The sequence below is a fragment of the Diabrotica virgifera genome, chromosome 8 (genome assembly GCF_917563875.1).
Source record: "Diabrotica virgifera virgifera chromosome 8, PGI_DIABVI_V3a".
NCBI lineage: Eukaryota > Metazoa > Arthropoda > Insecta > Coleoptera > Chrysomelidae > Diabrotica > Diabrotica virgifera.
Window position 1 is genome coordinate 3,505,491 of NC_065450.1, and position 21,717 is coordinate 3,527,207.

At 29.3% G+C, this 21,717-nt stretch overlaps 1 protein-coding gene across 18 annotated transcripts in view; it reads left to right on the top strand.

Moving 5' to 3' along the window:
* The window catches only part of LOC126889719 (uncharacterized), a 632,478-nt gene that overhangs the window by 575,937 nt on the left and 34,824 nt on the right, over nt 1-21,717 (top strand). For 4 of the 18 annotated variants that reach the window (XR_007700144.1, XM_050658254.1, XM_050658256.1 and 1 more), the window contains exons 3-5: nt 4,089-5,975; nt 6,063-6,464; nt 7,175-7,346. The exons of 2 other annotated variants lie outside the window; for them this stretch is intronic. The gene's annotated coding sequence lies outside the window, so the exon portion shown is untranslated. Of the gene's footprint in view, nt 1-4,088; nt 5,976-6,062; nt 6,465-7,174; nt 7,347-8,202; nt 8,289-10,965; nt 11,917-12,003; nt 12,406-13,115; nt 13,288-21,717 lie in introns of those variants that run through there. 12 more of the 18 variants (XR_007700145.1, XM_050658255.1, XM_050658261.1 and 9 more) reach the window with 9 other exon arrangements.

Below are 21,717 nucleotides of genomic sequence, written 5' to 3' on the forward strand. Positions count from 1 at the left end.
TCTAAAATGGATTCCTTTTGGCTTGGCGTCCCTTCACAGCCAATGGAAATTAATTATTAATAACAATCCTTGCTATGAAAATTTGAATTCACCAATCAAAAAATTCCAATAAATTTGACATTTCATCAAAATAATAATTTTGATGTTGTTCTGAAGCTATTTCCTTGTGGCATTTTTATGATTAATTATTTATATGGGAAATAAGCCACAATTAAAATGAAAAAAATAATTTTATTAACGTTTCGACGCCCAAATCGGGTGCCGTTGTCAAAATACAAAATATTACTAAAATAAACTAAAGTGTTGTTGCTAAGCAAAAAAAATTCTTCTAATAATTTATTTAATCTCACTCATTTATATTGGCAATTCAGACATATATTATACATTTTAAAGTAGGAGACTTTAAAATGATATTGCCAATATTTATGAGTTGCGTTCCTGGGACGACTTACTGAAAGATAGTTCATTCGATTACATGAAATTAACCCCAACTCAAGAATATCCGTCATAAAAAATTATAGCATGTGATATGTCTTTAAAAAGACAACCAAATGCAACGACAGTAAAATTCTCGCGTTAGAGACTTCATAGTAAATCACAAGGGAAAACCAGGAAAAACCCTGTGATACTATCCCGACATCGTAAGTATTTGGTCTTACATTAATTTACTCTCAAAAAATAATACCAAATTCTGACTTGTAACATGTTTAAATTATAAATATTATTAATAATACTAGATATATAAGTAATACTAAAATATAAAATATGTACTAGCTCGATATTATTGACTTACTAATCTTGGTATTTTCTTTCTATTGACTTCCTCTTTCAGTATGGGTAACCACATCCTACTGCATTCTACCGAGGAATTTGCGACACAATTGGTTTCATTTAGCATAATTAGAGCCGCTTCTTTGATTTTTCTCTTTTTACTATCTGATTCTTTCAGAACTATACTTGAATCTCTCCACTGAACTCTATGTTCATTATCCCATGCGTGTTGACATATTTGAGATCTCTCAAATTCTCTATTTTTAATATAAGATTGATGTTCACTTATTCTAACGTCTAATGGTCTTGATGTCTCACCTAAATAAAATTGTTCGCATTCACAAGGTATTTTATAAATGCAATTTTTTGTTCTTTCTTGATCATTGTTAGGTTTAGTTTTAGATAGAATAGATCTCAATGTGTTTGTTGTTTTGAATGTTGTTGAAATGTTGAATTTATTTCCTATTGTTTTAAGTTTCTCGGATAGTCCTTTTATATATGGTATTGATATTTTCCTCGTATTATTTCTGGTGAATGTTGTAGGATCCCGTTCTAAGTTGTTCTGTTCCATTCGATCCAATCTTGACAATTCCTTATTTATAAACGATAAAGGATAATCATTTTTTAATAAAACAGATGTTAACAATTGTTTTTCTGCTAAAAAGGAATTTTCGTTAGAACAAGTAATTTTGGCTCTATCATATAAGGATTTAATGATTCCCTTTTTAACGTTGATGTTGTGATTTGACTTGTAATTGAGATATCTGTTGGTGTGTGTTGGTTTTCTATACACTTGAGTCTCATATCCAATATCCTTCTTTGAGATCAAAACATCGAGGAAAGGTAGGCTGTTATTGTATTCCTTTTCCATTGTAAATTTTATTGTCTCTTCTTGATCGTTTATAATATTCAGGAATGTATCCAACAAAAAAAAAAATGAAAGAGGAAGTCAATAGAAAGAAAATACCAAGATTAGTAAGTCAATAATATCGAGCTAGTACATATTTTATATTTTAGTATTACTTATATATCTAGTATTATTAATAATATTTATAATTTAAACATGTTACAAGTCAGAATTTGGTATTATTTTTTGAGAGTAAATTAATGTAAGACCAAATACTTACGATGTCGGGATAGTATCACAGGGTTTTTCCTGGTTTTCCCTTGTGATTTACTATGAAGTCTCTAACGCGAGAATTTTACTGTCGTTGCATTTGGTTGTCTTTTTAAAGACATATCACATGCTATAATTTTTTATGACGGATATTCTTGAGTTGGGGTTAATTTCATGTAATCGAATCATAGATATATAATACTCTAGATTGCGCCTTACGATCTTAAAATGGGTGACGGTTGCGACAGAGATAAATGAGCCTATTTGGTCGGTAGTCTCTTTCTAATTCAAGGGGAGTATCGACGACGTCACTATCCTACTCTGTCGTCGAGTATTTTAGATGGTTTGACAGTTCGAGCGGATGGCGACGAGAACTGGTCGTTTGTCTTCGGACGTGGATAATCCTGGTTCGAATCCCATACCAATCTTTACTTTTTTTATTTTTTATTTAATCAATATTGCGTTTATTAGATATTATTACATCTCTAAAGTAAATATATGCAAAGAAATATATAACAAATAAGAAAAACTGTGTAGGTACCTATAGATTTTTAAAAATATAAAAGCCAATGTTATTTTTTTTAATAAGTTAATTGTAGAATAGTATAAAGTAATTGTTAAAAATATTCGTAAAAAATTACCAATAATTAATATCAACATAATGTACCATCGATTTATTAATTGAATCGGTCATTTCAAAAACAACATGAGTCACATATTCCTAATTTTACAGAAGAGCACAGAAAACTAACTATATAGTCGAAAGATGGATGAAATGGATGACATCAAAATTCAGAGTTATTGTAGTTTTGTTCCTAATGTTTTTACTGGACTGGTATCGTTTTTGCACACAACTTTTATCTTAAAGGAGTCTATTCCTCTCAAAAAGTTAGTTTCTGAAAATTGTGGACTTTGCTGTTTTTGAAATGACCGATTCAATTATAAGTAATTAGACATTATTTTTATTTATGAAACTATTGTTACAATTTTTTAAAAAAGTAGAAGCAAAACAAACATTCACATCATTCGAATAAGGACGAATTTATATTAACGAATGACTTTTATTTTACTATGCAGTTCGCAAATTATGTATTCCAATATTAACTTACTATACATACATTTATTATCTGCTAGATTTACGTAGGTCCATTTTTCAGATGTAAAAATATCTAATAAACGCAATATTGATTAAATAAAAATAAAAAAAGTAAAGTTGCTATGGGATTCGAACCACGATTATCCACGTCCGAAGACCAAAGACCATTTCCCGTCACCACCCGCTCCAACTGTCAACACATATTACTCGATAAAGTGGGATATTCACGTCGTCGATATTCCCCTTAAATTAAAAAGAGACTACCGACCAAATAGGCTCATTTATCTCTGTCGCAATCGTCACCCATTTTAAGATCGCAGGGCGCAATCTAGAGTATTATATATCTATGAATCGAATGAACTATCTTTCAGTAAGTCGTCCCAGGAACGCAACTCATAAATATTGGCAATATCATTTTAAAGTCTCCTACTTTAAAATGTATAATATATGTCTGAATTGCCAATATAAATGAGTGAGATTAAATAAATTATTAGAAGAATTTTTTTTGCTTAGCAACAACACTTTAGTTTATTTTAGTAATATTTTGTATTTTGACAACGGCACCCGATTTGGGCGTCGAAACGTTAATAAAATTATTTTTTTCATTTTAATTGTGGCTTATTTCCCATATAAATAATTAATAATAATTTTGATGAAAATTTTGGAAATATGAACCCAAATTGTGATTCTATCCTAATCTTTGGGTATAATCTAATCTGGGATTTGAATAGATTAAACTTTCTAGTTCATTTTGATATAATTTTCTTCTTGCTAGGTGCCCTTATTAAAGTTCTATTAGGGTTCATTTCAACGTCCGACACTTCATTTTTAGTTTCTTTATCACTTACACTCACATATTAAAATTCAAATATTTACACAATTACTACATACAAAGGATTGAAATAACTTTCAATTTACACAAAATAAATCACCAATTGAATATGCATAAGCCATTTCCTCAAAATATCATTCTTATACGTTAATTTGACCTATAGTTTCGACACTTGTCAAAGCTATGATTCTATTGAACTATTTTCCACATTTTTCTTTAAAATTTATACTAATACTATTAATATTGAACTAACTATTGTTCTCAAATTTTAGATTAATGTCTATTTCAACATAATTTCACAAATCTACCCATGCAGCTAAATGATGCAAGACGTATCACCTTAACGAAGTTCCTTTCGAAGTGACTTTTGGAAACATGGAACCTTTTGATGATTCTTACGAACAAATAAGGCTATTGTATGATACAAATAGAAGTAATTCTCTGGTAAAACTCAAAATTCAAATTATTATATATTCTATTTACTAATTTCTAATTTATATGTCATTGAAATATCATCTTTGATATAGGATTACCTATTTTGATTTCTTATGTAATTCTACCTTTATACACTTAAATAAAACCATCTTATAACTATTTAATTATTACTAAGTGCTCTCCTAACTTTAGTTCTTTTTATAATTCTCATTCTTCTCAACCTTCCAATCAACGATACCCCTCAAAAGTGGCAATAATAAAAAATTATCCATATACTTTGGGCTTTATTAAAATTACTAAATTATCTATTATTTTTAACTATTCTATGGTTTGAGTATCTTAAAAAATCATAATAACTATTTAAAATCACGACAATACATACATACAAACATTCATTTTTATTTATATAGATGTAAAATATTTAAATGGCTATTAAAAAATAACGGTTAAAGATAAAAAAGTGAAAATTTAGGATTGTATGTATATTTTGGTTCTACATCGTATAAAATTAAGAAAAAAGAGTTTGTTCAAAAAAATTTTAAAAAATTTCGGGGGGGCAAGCCCCCTTCTCACTTAGGTAGATCGTACCACTTCAGAAACCATCCCGGGTTGATGCACAACAACTTTGATTAAGGTCATTTTACGATCAAATGCATAGTTTGTGAGTCTATAGGGAACATACATACATACAAACATTCATTTTTATTTATATAGATGTAAAATATTTAAATGGCTATTAAAAAATAACGGTTAAAGATAAAAAAGTGAAAATTTAGGATTGTATGTATATTTTGGTTCTACATCGTATAAAATTAAGAAAAAAGAGTTTGTTCAAAAAAATTTTAAAAAATTTCGGGGGGGCAAGCCCCCTTCTCACTTAGGTAGATCGTACCACTTCAGAAACCATCCCGGGTTGATGCACAACAACTTTGATTAAGGTCATTTTACGATCAAATGCATAGTTTGTGAGTCTATAGGGAACATACATACATACAAACATTCATTTTTATTTATATAGATGTAAAATATTTAAATGGCTATTAAAAAATAACGGTTAAAGATAAAAAAGTGAAAATTTAGGATTGTATGTATATTTTGGTTCTACATCGTATAAAATTAAGAAAAAAGAGTTTGTTCAAAAAAATTTTAAAAAATTTCGGGGGGGCAAGCCCCCTTCTCACTTAGGTAGATCGTACCACTTCAGAAACCATCCCGGGTTGATGCACAACAACTTTGATTAAGGTCATTTTACGATCAAATGCATAGTTTGTGAGTCTATAGGGAACATACTATTATATATTTCGTGGGGCCAATTATTATAGAAGTTATTTTATTTTATTTATTTTTATTATTAATTATTTTATTTAATTTTATTTAATTATTTTATTTTTATTATAGAATTATTTTTATTTATTGATTTTAATTTAATTATAGAATTTTTTAAATATATACTGATTTAATAATTTTTGATTTTAATATTGATTTTGCCCGGCGCCATCTATTAATCACTTACCTTACTAGCTCAGTTATAAAGTGAATTCTGCATGAGATCTCCTATCTGTGGAGGTGTGAGAAAAGATTTCTGAAATATCAACTAAACAAACGACACAAAAATACAGCTATATGAAATGGTTGATAAATAACAAAAGACTGTCGAATATTGTACACGAATTTGGAAATATATTGAAAATAAAGGCTTTGTTATGCAACATCAAAAATACAAGGTAATTATACAATAATATAGATCAGATCAATATGATATCAACTTGAAATATTTGCTGATCTATCTAACGTTAAATTATTTATTTTAGGTTATCTAGTCGAAAGTCTGAAGGAAGAAATACGATGCAATGAATTTAACTATATAAAAAAATAAAAGTATTTGACAAAAATTAAGTCGAAGATAACCCAAAATTATCTTGAATATTCAAAATTTGTTATACTAAAGCTAGAAAATGAAAAAACATTGACTTTCGATCATGATCAATTAAAAATATAAACTGTTCAGTACAACCTTTCACGATGTAATATGAAGATACACCAAACTGCTATGAAGTCTCTTCGGATCCAAGAAGAAACCAACTGCTTCTCTTTCACTGGAACAATGTTCTAAACATGGTAGATACCCGCATCGGAATACTTTTTCACTTTTCTTATAAAGTTGAGGGTCATTTTTGAAAATTTTTTCTTCACCATGAAGATTATTTATACAGGTTAGTAGAATAAAAGTTTTTAATTTAAAATTTTTACGATTTACCGCATTTTTCTCAAAAAATTGCGGAGCTCCTTATAAACAGGTGTTGCTTGTTCAAAAGCCAGCAGAAGTCTCTCTAAAATGGATTCCTTTTGGCTTGGCGTCCCTTCACAGCCAATGGAAATTAATTATTAATAACAATCCTTGCTATGAAAATTTGAATTCACCAATCAAAAAATTCCAATAAATTTGACATTTCATCAAAATAATAATTTTGATGAAAATTTTGGAAATATGAACCCAAATTGTGATTCTATCCTAATCTTTGGGTATAATCTAATCTGGGATTTGAATAGATTAAACTTTCTAGTTCATTTTGATATAATTTTCTTCTTGCTAGGTGCCCTTATTAAAGTTCTATTAGGGTTCATTTCAACGTCCGACACTTCATTTTTAGTTTCTTTATCACTTACACTCACATATTAAAATTCAAATATTTACACAATTACTACATACAAAGGATTGAAATAACTTTCAATTTACACAAAATAAATCAGCAATTGAATATGCATAAGCCATTTCCTCAAAATATCATTCTTATACGTTAATTTGACCTATAGTTTCGACACTTGTCAAAGCTATGATTCTATTGAACTATTTTCCACATTTTTCTTTAAAATTTATACTAATACTATTAATATTGAACTAACTATTGTTCTCAAATTTTAGATTAATGTCTATTTCAACATAATTTCACAAATCTACCCATGCAGCTAAATGATGCAAGACGTATCACCTTAACGAAGTTCCTTTCGAAGTGACTTTTGGAAACATGGAACCTTTTGATGATTCTTACGAACAAATAAGGCTATTGTATGATACAAATAGAAGTAATTCTCTGGTAAAACTCAAAATTCAAATTATTATATATTCTATTTACTAATTTCTAATTTATATGTCATTGAAATATCATCTTTGATATAGGATTACCTATTTTGATTTCTTATGTAATTCTACCTTTATACACTTAAATAAAACCATCTTATAACTATTTAATTATTACTAAGTGCTCTCCTAACTTTAGTTCTTTTTATAATTCTCATTCTTCTCAACCTTCCAATCAACGATACCCCTCAAAAGTGGCAATAATAAAAAATTATCCATATACTTTGGGCTTTATTAAAATTACTAAATTATCTATTATTTTTAACTATTCTATGGTTTGAGTATCTTAAAAAATCATAATAACTATTTAAAATCATGACAATTGCCCTAAATGAAAAATTGATAATTTTTCTTAAGTAAAATTTAAATTTTTCATTTAAAATTTGAACTATTATATAAATTATATTTATTTAAAAAATTACTTATCCTATAAACTTTAATCTATCCTTGGTAATATTTATACAAATCATTTATTTTAAGAAAATATTTTCAAATGCAAATTAAAATAATGAAAAATACCATTTCACTCCCTTCTTGAGTAAATGATTTAAAGGAACTATGTTTTTTCTCAAATCAGGCACAAGCCTTTTAAAATAGTTGATCAAACCAAGAAAACCACGCAAATTTTTAATATTTTTAGGAGTAGGGTACTCCTTTATTCTTTCTACTCTCTCCTCGTCCATTGAAACTCCCAAATTATCTATTTTATATCCCAAAAATGTAACACTATCTTGAAAAAATTGGCATTTCTTTATATTTATTTTAAGACCCGCTAAATCTAATTCTCTTAATAATATTTCAATATGTTTTAGGTGTGAAAATTCGTCTTTTGAAAGTATAAGGATATCGTCTATATAATGAAGAATAAAATCATCATATTTATCTAAAATATTATGAAGAGCACGAACTAAAGCACTACATGAACTTTGCAAACCATAAGGCACAACACAAAATCTGTACAGAACACCATCTATCATGAAAGCTGTATAATCTCTGGATTCATGGGCTAAAGGAATTAACCAAAAACTATGTCTCAAATCTACTTTGCTATAATATTTTGCCCCCGTTATTCTCCCGAAAATAGTTTCCGTTGTAGCAGGTGCTTCGTATTGCGGTATGGTGTGATTATTTAAATTTCTTGCATCTAGACAAAGTCTTAATTCTCCACTGTTCTTTTTGACTACAACAATTGGATTTATTATTCTTGAATTACATTTTTCTATTATTCCATTTTCTAACATCTTTTCTACTTCTCTATTTACCTCACTTCGGTATCTATATGGTATCGGATATGTTTTCGGTCTAAAATCTTGGATATTTCTAACTTCTATTTTGTGAACATAATCACTAGCAAATCTATTTTCCTCATTTATGAGTCCTTCATACTTTAATAATATTTTCTTCACTTCTCCTATCCACTCTTTCTTACATATCACTTCCTCCTCCATTATATCCATACTACTTTTACACACCTCATCATCAACATCTTCATATAATACATTATTAATATCTATATAATCATTATTTATCAATTCATTGCCCTTTTCTGGACTTAATTCATTAAATATTTCATTATCCTCCATATACATTCTCCTCATATTCATCAATTCCTTGCCCTTTTCTGGACATAATTCTTCCTCAAATTTCACATACTCCTCCTCTACTTGTACCAAACCTTTCTCATAATTGATTACCATACCCATTTTGTCTAACATATCCGATCCAATCATAATATCATATTTCATCTTATCAATGACAATCAGTTGTAGAATATAATCTTTTTTAATTAATTTAATATGACCAACAATACTTTTATTAACATGTGTAATCGTTGTATTATTTGCACCTACTAAACTTAACTTAGGAATTTTAAAACATGAATCTTCTAAATTCAAATTTTTAATGACATTTTCACTAATTAAGGAAATCTCTGACCCTGTATCCAATAAAACTTTAAAATATTTACCACAAAATTGAACTTTAATAAAAATTAATCCCTTGAACTTTTTCGATACAACATTAGCTCCCATGTCCAAAAATTCCCTATGATGCTCGTACAGTTTGGTTGCTATATTGCCTAGCAGGTGCGATCTACAAAATTCTGTTCAAATGACTCCATTTGAACACCTGATGACGTTGATGGTTGATCAGAAATTTCACCATCCATGACTATATTATTTACACTAAATTGTGCCCTATTATCACTATTTCTACTATTTTGGTTGGAAGGCTGATTCGAACTCGAATTACCCATATCTCGTCTTGGTGATCGTCTGCTATCACCATTATTGTCATTATTATTGTAAAAATTATTATTACCATTAGAGTTATTTCTATCACCATTATTTCTATAATTATTATCTCTGTAATTATTATATCCCCTATTATTATTATTTTGGTTATAATTATTATAACCTCCACGTCCATTGTTATTTCTATTATTATTATAATTATAATTTGATCTATTATTTTGACTTCTGTTTTGATTGTTATAGTTATTGTTATTATTATTGTTATTTTTATTATTCCAAGTTTGATTATTGTTATTATTATTATCATATCTGTTGTCATTGTAATTATTACTATCAATAAAATTTTGAAAATTGCCATTATTATTATTTCTGCTTCTATAACTTTGAAAAGCTTTTTCCTTTTCAATAAGAAAATTGCAGAGCATGTTGAAGTCGGTAAAATGAAAATTTAGTCGGATATTCTCTATCTGACTTTCAAAATGGACTATTATGTGGTTCACCAGTTCCTTCTCTGTGAGTTTTCCATCCAGATACTGGGCAGCACTATATAATCTCATAGCATACAGATGCATGCTTGTTCTAGAGTTGGAGTTATATCTTCCTCCAAACAATTCTGCTCTCACAACTTGTTGTCTGGACTGTCCCCAGAAAAATTCCAAAAACTTCACTTTAAAACCATCAAAATCTTGGATCTCATTCTCCACATTCGTATACCAAATCAACGCTTCACCCTTCAGCTGATTTCTAATGACTTCACGAAATTCGTCGAAGTCATTGTATTGCAAATATTTGGTTGTGAGTATACGAATAAATGGTACTGGATGTTGAGATTTATAGTCCCCATTAAAATAAATTCTGTTCTCCGATGTTTCTATAGTATGGACTATTGTTCCTTTTGTTGTATTCCTAATCTTCTTCTCCATCTTTTCTATCTCTTGTTTAACTTCTTTTACTTCAAACTTTAATTTATTCTCCAATTGATCCTCCTTTTCCTTGGATGTTTTCTGATCTTTCTTGATTTGATTTATGTTTTCATCTACCATGATGAATCTTCTGTTCGTCCACTCTGCTTCCTTTTCTATATCTTCTTCTACTATATTTATTCTTTCTTTATGCTGTTGTATTTGTGTTTTAATCTCTTGATTTTCAACAGTTAATTTAGTTTCTAAATTTTCATGTTTATTCATGATCTCTCCGTACAACATTTTCACTTCTCCAATACTCTTATTTATTCTCTGTTCCATTTGTTCTTCTATTCTTTTAATGTTCTCTTCAAGTTTCTTTTCCAACCTCTGACTATTTTCTTCTGCTTTTCTGTTATTTTCTTCTAACTTGTCTTCCATCTTTTGACTATTTTCTTCTAATTTTTCTTCTACCCTTTGACTATTTTCTTCTAATTTTTGTTCTACTTTTTGACTATTTTCTACTAATTTTTCTTCTACCCTTTGACTATTTTCTACTAATTTTTGTTCTATTGATTTATTATTTTCTTCTGTTTTTCGACTATTTTCTTCTAATTTTTTCTCTAATGATTTACTATTTCCCTCTAATTTATTTCCCATTTTCTTGTTGTTTTCATCTAAGTGAATTAATTTTCTTTCTATTTTATTATTATTTTCTTCCATCTTTGTCAATATTAATTCCATGAATTTTTCAAGGTCAGACTTTTCTTGTTTCTGTTCCTCTTCTTCCTTTGTCGTCTTCGAAACAGATCTACGTCCATCTGCCATTTTGTATAATATCTCAGACTCAAAATTTTAATATTGATTATTTAATATGTGACTATTTTGCCCTATATTTATCTTATCGTTCCACGTTGGTTGCGCCAATTATTATATATTTCGTGGGGCCAATTATTATAGAAGTTATTTTATTTTATTTATTTTTATTATTAATTATTTTATTTAATTTTATTTAATTATTTTATTTTTATTATAGAATTATTTTTATTTATTGATTTTAATTTAATTATAGAATTTTTTAAATATATACTGATTTAATAATTTTTGATTTTAATATTGATTTTGCCCGGCGCCATCTATTAATCACTTACCTTACTAGCTCAGTTATAAAGTGAATTCTGCATGAGATCTCCTATCTGTGGAGGTGTGAGAAAAGATTTCTGAAATATCAACTAAACAAACGACACAAAAATACAGCTATATGAATGTATATGAAATGGTTGATAAATAACAAAAGACTGTCGAATATTGTACACGAATTTGGAAATATATTGAAAATAAAGGCTTTGTTATGCAACATCAAAAATACAAGGTAATTATACAATAATATAGATCAGATCAATATGATATCAACTTGAAATATTTGCTGATCTATCTAACGTTAAATTATTTATTTTAGGTTATCTAGTCGAAAGTCTGAAGGAAGAAATACGATGCAATGAATTTAACTATATAAAAAAATAAAAGTATTTGACAAAAATTAAGTCGAAGATAACCCAAAATTATCTTGAATATTCAAAATTTGTTATACTAAAGCTAGAAAATGAAAAAACATTGACTTTCGATCATGATCAATTAAAAATATAAACTGTTCAGTACAACCTTTCACGATGTAATATGAAGATACACCAAACTGCTATGAAGTCTCTTCGGATCCAAGAAGAAACCAACTGCTTCTCTTTCACTGGAACAATGTTCTAAACATGGTAGATACCCGCATCGGAATACTTTTTCACTTTTCTTATAAAGTTGAGGGTCATTTTTGAAAATTTTTTCTTCACCATGAAGATTATTTATACAGGTTAGTAGAATAAAAGTTTTTAATTTAAAATTTTTACGATTTACCGCATTTTTCTCAAAAAATTGCGGAGCTCCTTATAAACAGGTGTTGCTTGTTCAAAAGCCAGCAGAAGTCTCTCTAAAATGGATTCCTTTTGGCTTGGCGTCCCTTCACAGCCAATGGAAATTAATTATTAATAACAATCCTTGCTATGAAAATTTGAATTCACCAATCAAAAAATTCCAATAAATTTGACATTTCATCAAAATAATAATTTTGATGAAAATTTTGGAAATATGAACCCAAATTGTGATTCTATCCTAATCTTTGGGTATAATCTAATCTGGGATTTGAATAGATTAAACTTTCTAGTTCATTTTGATATAATTTTCTTCTTGCTAGGTGCCCTTATTAAAGTTCTATTAGGGTTCATTTCAACGTCCGACACTTCATTTTTAGTTTCTTTATCACTTACACTCACATATTAAAATTCAAATATTTACACAATTACTACATACAAAGGATTGAAATAACTTTCAATTTACACAAAATAAATCAGCAATTGAATATGCATAAGCCATTTCCTCAAAATATCATTCTTATACGTTAATTTGACCTATAGTTTCGACACTTGTCAAAGCTATGATTCTATTGAACTATTTTCCACATTTTTCTTTAAAATTTATACTAATACTATTAATATTGAACTAACTATTGTTCTCAAATTTTAGATTAATGTCTATTTCAACATAATTTCACAAATCTACCCATGCAGCTAAATGATGCAAGACGTATCACCTTAACGAAGTTCCTTTCGAAGTGACTTTTGGAAACATGGAACCTTTTGATGATTCTTACGAACAAATAAGGCTATTGTATGATACAAATAGAAGTAATTCTCTGGTAAAACTCAAAATTCAAATTATTATATATTCTATTTACTAATTTCTAATTTATATGTCATTGAAATATCATCTTTGATATAGGATTACCTATTTTGATTTCTTATGTAATTCTACCTTTATACACTTAAATAAAACCATCTTATAACTATTTAATTATTACTAAGTGCTCTCCTAACTTTAGTTCTTTTTATAATTCTCATTCTTCTCAACCTTCCAATCAACGATACCCCTCAAAAGTGGCAATAATAAAAAATTATCCATATACTTTGGGCTTTATTAAAATTACTAAATTATCTATTATTTTTAACTATTCTATGGTTTGAGTATCTTAAAAAATCATAATAACTATTTAAAATCATGACAATACATACATACAAACATTCATTTTTATTTATATAGATGTAAAATATTTAAATGGCTATTAAAAAATAACGGTTAAAGATAAAAAAGTGAAAATTTAGGATTGTATGTATATTTTGGTTCTACATCGTATAAAATTAAGAAAAAAGAGTTTGTTCAAAAAAATTTTAAAAAATTTCGGGGGGGCAAGCCCCCTTCTCACTTAGGTAGATCGTACCACTTCAGAAACCATCCCGGGTTGATGCACAACAACTTTGATTAAGGTCATTTTACGATCAAATGCATAGTTTGTGAGTCTATAGGGAACATACATACATACAAACATTCATTTTTATTTATATAGATGTAAAATATTTAAATGGCTATTAAAAAATAACGGTTAAAGATAAAAAAGTGAAAATTTAGGATTGTATGTATATTTTGGTTCTACATCGTATAAAATTAAGAAAAAAGAGTTTGTTCAAAAAAATTTTAAAAAATTTCGGGGGGGCAAGCCCCCTTCTCACTTAGGTAGATCGTACCACTTCAGAAACCATCCCGGGTTGATGCACAACAACTTTGATTAAGGTCATTTTACGATCAAATGCATAGTTTGTGAGTCTATAGGGAACATACATACATACAAACATTCATTTTTATTTATATAGATGTAAAATATTTAAATGGCTATTAAAAAATAACGGTTAAAGATAAAAAAGTGAAAATTTAGGATTGTATGTATATTTTGGTTCTACATCGTATAAAATTAAGAAAAAAGAGTTTGTTCAAAAAAATTTTAAAAAATTTCGGGGGGGCAAGCCCCCTTCTCACTTAGGTAGATCGTACCACTTCAGAAACCATCCCGGGTTGATGCACAACAACTTTGATTAAGGTCATTTTACGATCAAATGCATAGTTTGTGAGTCTATAGGGAACATACATACATACAAACATTCATTTTTATTTATATAGATGTAAAATATTTAAATGGCTATTAAAAAATAACGGTTAAAGATAAAAAAGTGAAAATTTAGGATTGTATGTATATTTTGGTTCTACATCGTATAAAATTAAGAAAAAAGAGTTTGTTCAAAAAAATTTTAAAAAATTTCGGGGGGGCAAGCCCCCTTCTCACTTAGGTAGATCGTACCACTTCAGAAACCATCCCGGGTTGATGCACAACAACTTTGATTAAGGTCATTTTACGATCAAATGCATAGTTTGTGAGTCTATAGGGAACATACATACATACAAACATTCATTTTTATTTATATAGATGTAAAATATTTAAATGGCTATTAAAAAATAACGGTTAAAGATAAAAAAGTGAAAATTTAGGATTGTATGTATATTTTGGTTCTACATCGTATAAAATTAAGAAAAAAGAGTTTGTTCAAAAAAATTTTAAAAAATTTCGGGGGGGCAAGCCCCCTTCTCACTTAGGTAGATCGTACCACTTCAGAAACCATCCCGGGTTGATGCACAACAACTTTGATTAAGGTCATTTTACGATCAAATGCATAGTTTGTGAGTCTATAGGGAACATACATACATACAAACATTCATTTTTATTTATATAGATGTAAAATATTTAAATGGCTATTAAAAAATAACGGTTAAAGATAAAAAAGTGAAAATTTAGGATTGTATGTATATTTTGGTTCTACATCGTATAAAATTAAGAAAAAAGAGTTTGTTCAAAAAAATTTTAAAAAATTTCGGGGGGCAAGCCCCCTTCTCACTTAGGTAGATCGTACCACTTCAGAAACCATCCCGGGTTGATGCACAACAACTTTGATGAAGGTCATTTTACGATCAAATGCATAGTTTGTGAGTCTATAGGGAACATACATACATACAAACATTCATTTTTATTTATATAGATGTAAAATATTTAAATGGCTATTAAAAAATAACGGTTAAAGATAAAAAAGTGAAAATTTAGGATTGTATGTATATTTTGGTTCTACATCGTATAAAATTAAGAAAAAAGAGTTTGTTCAAAAAAATTTTAAAAAATTTCGGGGGGGCAAGCCCCCTTCTCACTTAGGTAGATCGTACCACTTCAGAAACCATCCCGGGTTGATGCACAACAACTTTGATTAAGGTCATTTTACGATCAAATGCATAGTTTGTGAGTCTATAGGGAACATACATACATACAAACATTCATTTTTATTTATATAGATGTAAAATATTTAAATGGCTATTAAAAAATAACGGTTAAAGATAAAAAAGTGAAAATTTAGGATTGTATGTATATTTTGGTTCTACATCGTATAAAATTAAGAAAAAAGAGTTTGTTCAAAAAAATTTTAAAAAATTTCGGGGGGGCAAGCCCCCTTCTCACTTAGGTAGATCGTACCACTTCAGAAACCATCCCGGGTTGATGCACAACAACTTTGATTAAGGTCATTTTACGATCAAATGCATAGTTTGTGAGTCTATAGGGAACATACATACATACAAACATTCATTTTTATTTATATAGATGTAAAATATTTAAATGGCTATTAAAAAATAACGGTTAAAGATAAAAAAGTGAAAATTTAGGATTGTATGTATATTTTGGTTCTACATCGTATAAAATTAAGAAAAAAGGGTTTGTTCAAAAAAATTTTAAAAAATTTCGGGGGGGCAAGCCCCCTTCTCACTTAGGTAGATCGTACCACTTCAGAAACCATCCCGGGTTGATGCACAACAACTTTGATTAAGGTCATTTTACGATCAAATGCATAGTTTGTGAGTCTATAGGGAACATACATGCATACAAACATTCATTTTTATTTATATAGATTAGGGCTTTTTGGCATATATATATATACTAGTGACGTCATCCATCGTGGATGACGGAATCGATGATTTTTTTAAATGGGAGTAGGGGTTGTGTGACAGCTCATTTGAAAGGCTATTTAATGCTCTATTCAGTAATATAAACAATAACCTAATTATTTATACAGGGGGCCAAAAAATTTTTTTGAATTAAATTAATTGAGACAAAAAGAAGAATGTATGTACTTATTTAATGCAAAATACATTTTACTGCTGTCAGAAAACAGAAAAAAATGTTAATTTCGAAAATAAACATTGCTTTTCTCTTAAATTAAATGTTCAAACTGGTAAGAGGCAGACAATTTAAGCGAAAAACAATATTTATGTATTAAATAAACATTTTTTTCCTGTTTTCGGACCACAGTAAAATGTATTTTGAATTAAATAAATTACATAGGTACATTTTTATTATCTCAATTAATTTAATTCAAAAACATTTTTTTTGCTACCGGGTATGAATAATTAATTAGGTTATTGTTTATATTACTGCATAGAGAATAAGATACCATTTCACATGAGCTATCATCACGTCCAGATGGATGACGTCACTAGTATTATATATAAGCCAAAAAGTCCTAAATTAAAAACAAAAATCGACCTGTCTGAGGATTTCTCTTCAAATTGGCCCATTTTCGAGATAATGAATTTATGCAAACTCAAACATCCTCACTGTATAATATTATAAATATAAAAAAATATAAATAAACAGTAATATACAGTCGGAAAAATGAAAGAATACCCATGAACGATCACATCAATCACTTATTTTGTATTTGCTGTCTTTTTCTATAAATAACAAACGTTTGTTATAGAAAAAGATTTTTTTTTCCTCTGATTCTGGCTTTGGTTTAGAACTAGAACCTTTAGCCACGTAATTTTATAACTTATTACTAAGTCAGGGGAGTAATGTGTAGTGTGTGTGTTGAGTAAGTGTCTTGTTACTTTGTAAAGTTGACGTCAAAAAAGATATTAAATACAAAATAAGTGATTGATGTGATCGTTCATGGGTATAGGACTTTTCATTCACAGTCATTTGTTTAGAGCCTCTGTCATGTGCCACATAGTCATAGCCATCGTCATACTTTATTGATCCTTTAAGACATTCAAAATAAATGTATAGGATATGTCAATACACAATTCAGTATATAAAAAAAACATCAATGTGTATAATACAATATTGACAGTGTAACAAAAATTGACAAAACATAAAATATATAAAAATAACATTCTTACAAGTAAAATATGAAGCTACTGCAGTTTGTCCTCCAGATATTCATTTATCGAATAATATGCTTCTGTTATGAGTAAATCTTTAACATTTTTTTTAAATTTAGTGGAGAGTGGTATTTCTTTCACAGCTTTTGGCAAATGGTTGTATAAGGTCAGACCCATATATCTGAAGCTATTTTGAAATTTGTATGTTCTGTGTTTAGGAACTCGTAAAGATTCAGCACTTCTTGTATTGTAATAGTGATTATCTGCATTTACTGGAAATGTATTTATTTCCTGTTTTACATAGAGTAAACATTTATAGATATATAGGCAGTAGAAAGTTAAAATTTGATGTTTAATAAGAATTGGTTTACAAGATTGTTGATAATCCAAATTAAAAATTTTACGGATAATTTTTTTTTGGGTAATGAACACTTTGGCACTATCTACTGAGTTCCCCCATAAAATTACATTATAGCACATGTGGCTGTAAGCAAGGCTATAATAAACGTTTATTAATACCGATATGGGTAGTGTGTTTTTAATTCTAGATGTAGCATAAAAAGCTTTATTCAATTTCATGTTCACTTAATTCACTTGCTCTGACCATTTCAGATTACAATCAATGAACACACCCAAAAACTTTGTAGACTGAGTGGAAGATAACATATTGTTTCTATCATGGATGGTTAAGTTATAGTCATTGGTAGATGAGTTGTATGAACGAAAATAAATAATTTCTGTCTTGTCAATGTTTAAAATGAGTCTGTTGGTATTACACCAGCATCTAAAGCAGTCAACAACAGTCTTCATTGCCATTAGTAATTCCTCGAGTGTACGTGCAGAGACTATTAACGAGGTATCGTCAGTGGACAATTCGACGTAGATCTCAGGATCGAATTGTTTTGTAATGCCCCTTTGTCCGCTTCTTCTCGATCGACGATGGTAAATAAATGTTTGAGTGTGGAGTAAAAATATGGTTTTATTGACAGCTACGTAATTACACTACAGATGATGTTCAGGTAACTTTCTACGATAGACTGCCTTTAATGACAGCTACTGATAATAATTACACTCGGCGTAACTTCTAACAACGACTTACGCACTTGTTAACGAGGTAACTATTTCAATTAGACTGCCACCCAAAATAATCCCTTTGGTTAATTTATAATCTCGTCAAAATATACAATTCATCAATAAGTTGCATGACAACCGAACTACGGACTTTGTATGTTGAAAGATTGCAACTACAGTTTAAAGGAAGCTATTGCAAAACTTATAAGGTTCAATTGGAAAATACATTATTTTGCAATTTACTAAGTTTGCAGGTTGAATGGACTCTAATTATTAAAATATTACTCGATGTTTCCCAATGTTTCAATTATACATGGTGAAACTATAAAAGTTTAGGAAGTTAGGAAAAAATGTGAGATTACAAATTAAGGGATTAATTTGAGATTGAACATATTGGCCACTTAAAAGAAAGAGACGACCAATAGAAAATGTTTAAACACATTATAATATAAAATAATAATAATATAACAATAATAACACTTATTCACTCGGTTTTTGAATTATTATCTCACCCGAGCAGTGCTACCTATAACTTGAATATTTAGAATTTATGATTCAGCTAATCTGTTTAATTCAAATCTAATCTATTTAAGTGAAACTGTTCCAGATGAAACTGTTTTAAAGTGTTAATTAAATTTGGTTGTGATGCTGTGTTTTTTCGAACTCTCATCGAGGAACTCATCTCCCCGAATAGCTACATTATGATTGGAAATGTTGATCGGCTTTTAAAAATATACTGCAAGTAGGTTCCTTGGGACCAACAACAAGACACCAATGCCATCTTTTACCAACAATGGAAGAGATGTGGCAAAATTGACTAATTTTCTCACTATATGCATACGTGCTGACATTTTCCTCCTTTTCACGTCTGCATTTGACCGTTTTAAAATGTTAAAAATACTAAATATATTATACGTATAACGAATAATTTTTTCCCACCTAATACATGCTCTATTATTTGTATTTTGTGCGTTGGGCTCTCTGACTATTGATTTTAACTGGTATATCAGGCTAGTTGTTTTTTTTTGTTTCTATTTCGAAGTGTTACTACTTTGCTAAAATATTCTATTTCAATTAAGCATTCTTCAGCAGTTTTAACATTACTAGGTTTAATTTTTATAATTTTATTTATAGATTCTGCTAACTTTTCAACTAATTTTATTTGAATCCTTCCTGGTTCATGTAAGTTAACAGCATATTCGCTTTTTCCTCGAATATTATAGCATTTATTAAAAAATGCATTTGAAATTATTGTATGTATTTGTTGTTCTGCCAATTTAGCCTTGTTAGTTTTATGTTTCTCAGTAAATGCAGTATTTTCAACTGTTACAATAGTTTTTCTCCGAAAAGTTTCAGAGTGCAAGACATTCTGCTGTGCACTACAACCTGTATTTAACTTTTCAAAATTTAACTTTTCCTCCATGCCATCACTGGACATGTGGACATTTACTTCTATCTCTTTCAAATCAGTTTCTTCGGTACTGTTTATATACATTTTTCCATCTTCTATATTATTATTAACTTGTTCTAACTGTATTACCTGATTCTTGGCATCTTTATTTTCAACAGCTCTCGAACATTCTGTAGTTTCTATACTTTTATTAAGCTCTTCTATTTGTTTTAAGTCCATTTTAATACTTTCTGTCTCTTGTACAACCATTCTAGTTTTATTTTGGTCTGTACCCTCGATATCAGAAATTTTTTGAACATCTTTATGGGATTGAATCATTAAATCATCAACCCTTTCATTTATTGTCTTGGGATTTTCTTCCTCAAGTATAAACGGTTTAGAATCCTTTCCCTCGGGTGTCTTTCTTCCCGAATCGAAATTAGTTTCTTCTGCAGTTTGGGTTGGCTCTAATTCCATGAAATCAAGCTCGACTACAGAAGTTTCTATTTTGCTATTAGCTGATTTTATTTCATTGGTATTTGTTTCAACCAATTTTAAATCCTTTTTAATACTTATAGTTTGCTCTATGGCTTTAGTTTTAGGTACTTCCGAATATCTAGGCATCTGTCGCCTACAGAACATACTGAGTACTTGTATCTGCGGGATGTGCTCTTGCTGTGCTACCCCTGACATTATCCAACCCAATTTAGTATTTTGGGCGAGCAAACCATTCTTCGTTCGATCTACTCCATCCAGTAATATCAAACTATATTCTTTGGCTCCTAATAGAATATCTATTGGACCTGTTTTATTAAAATTTGGATCAGCCAGGACTAAGTTCCTAGGGTTTCTTTCTTTTATTTGTATCTCCTTTTTCGGTAGATTTTTTGTTATTTTTTGTAGCACAAGTGCTTCGGTCTTCATCTCAAATTCATTTTTGAAATGCGCCTCTAAGTTTACTGTCACGCTCCATTTCGACGTCCTTTGGTCTTTATTGCCAATTCCAGATATCTGAGCGTGGACAGCCTTTCTTTTTATTCCGAGACTTGTAGCGGCCTGCTCCGTAATGAATGATGACTGCGAGCCTTGGTCAATCAATGCTCTCATCAATTGTGAGCTTCCTTTTGAGTCTCTTACTCGTACTAATGCTGTTGCAAATAGCACTTCTTCATTCTGATGACTTAAACAGCTCACAGTATTCTCTTGTCTCCTTGACGATCCGTCGTAACTGTTGTCATCTCTGATCCCACTAGAATGGGGTCTATTTTGTGGCCTTCTGTTTTCAGAATTAGTTCTGTTATCATACTGACCTTCTGACCCACTAGAATTGGGTCTATTTTGTGGCCTTCTGTTTTCAGAATTCCTTCTGTTATTATACTGACCTTCTGACCCACTAGAATTGGGTCTATTTTGTGGCCTTCTGTTTTCAGAATTTCTTCTGCTCTCATACTGACCTTCTGACCCACTAGTATTGGGTCTATTTTGTGGCCTTCTGTTTTCAGAATTTCTTCTGTTCTCATACTGACCATCTGACCCACTAGTATTGGGTCTATTTTCTTTTATTATCGACCGCACCCTTCT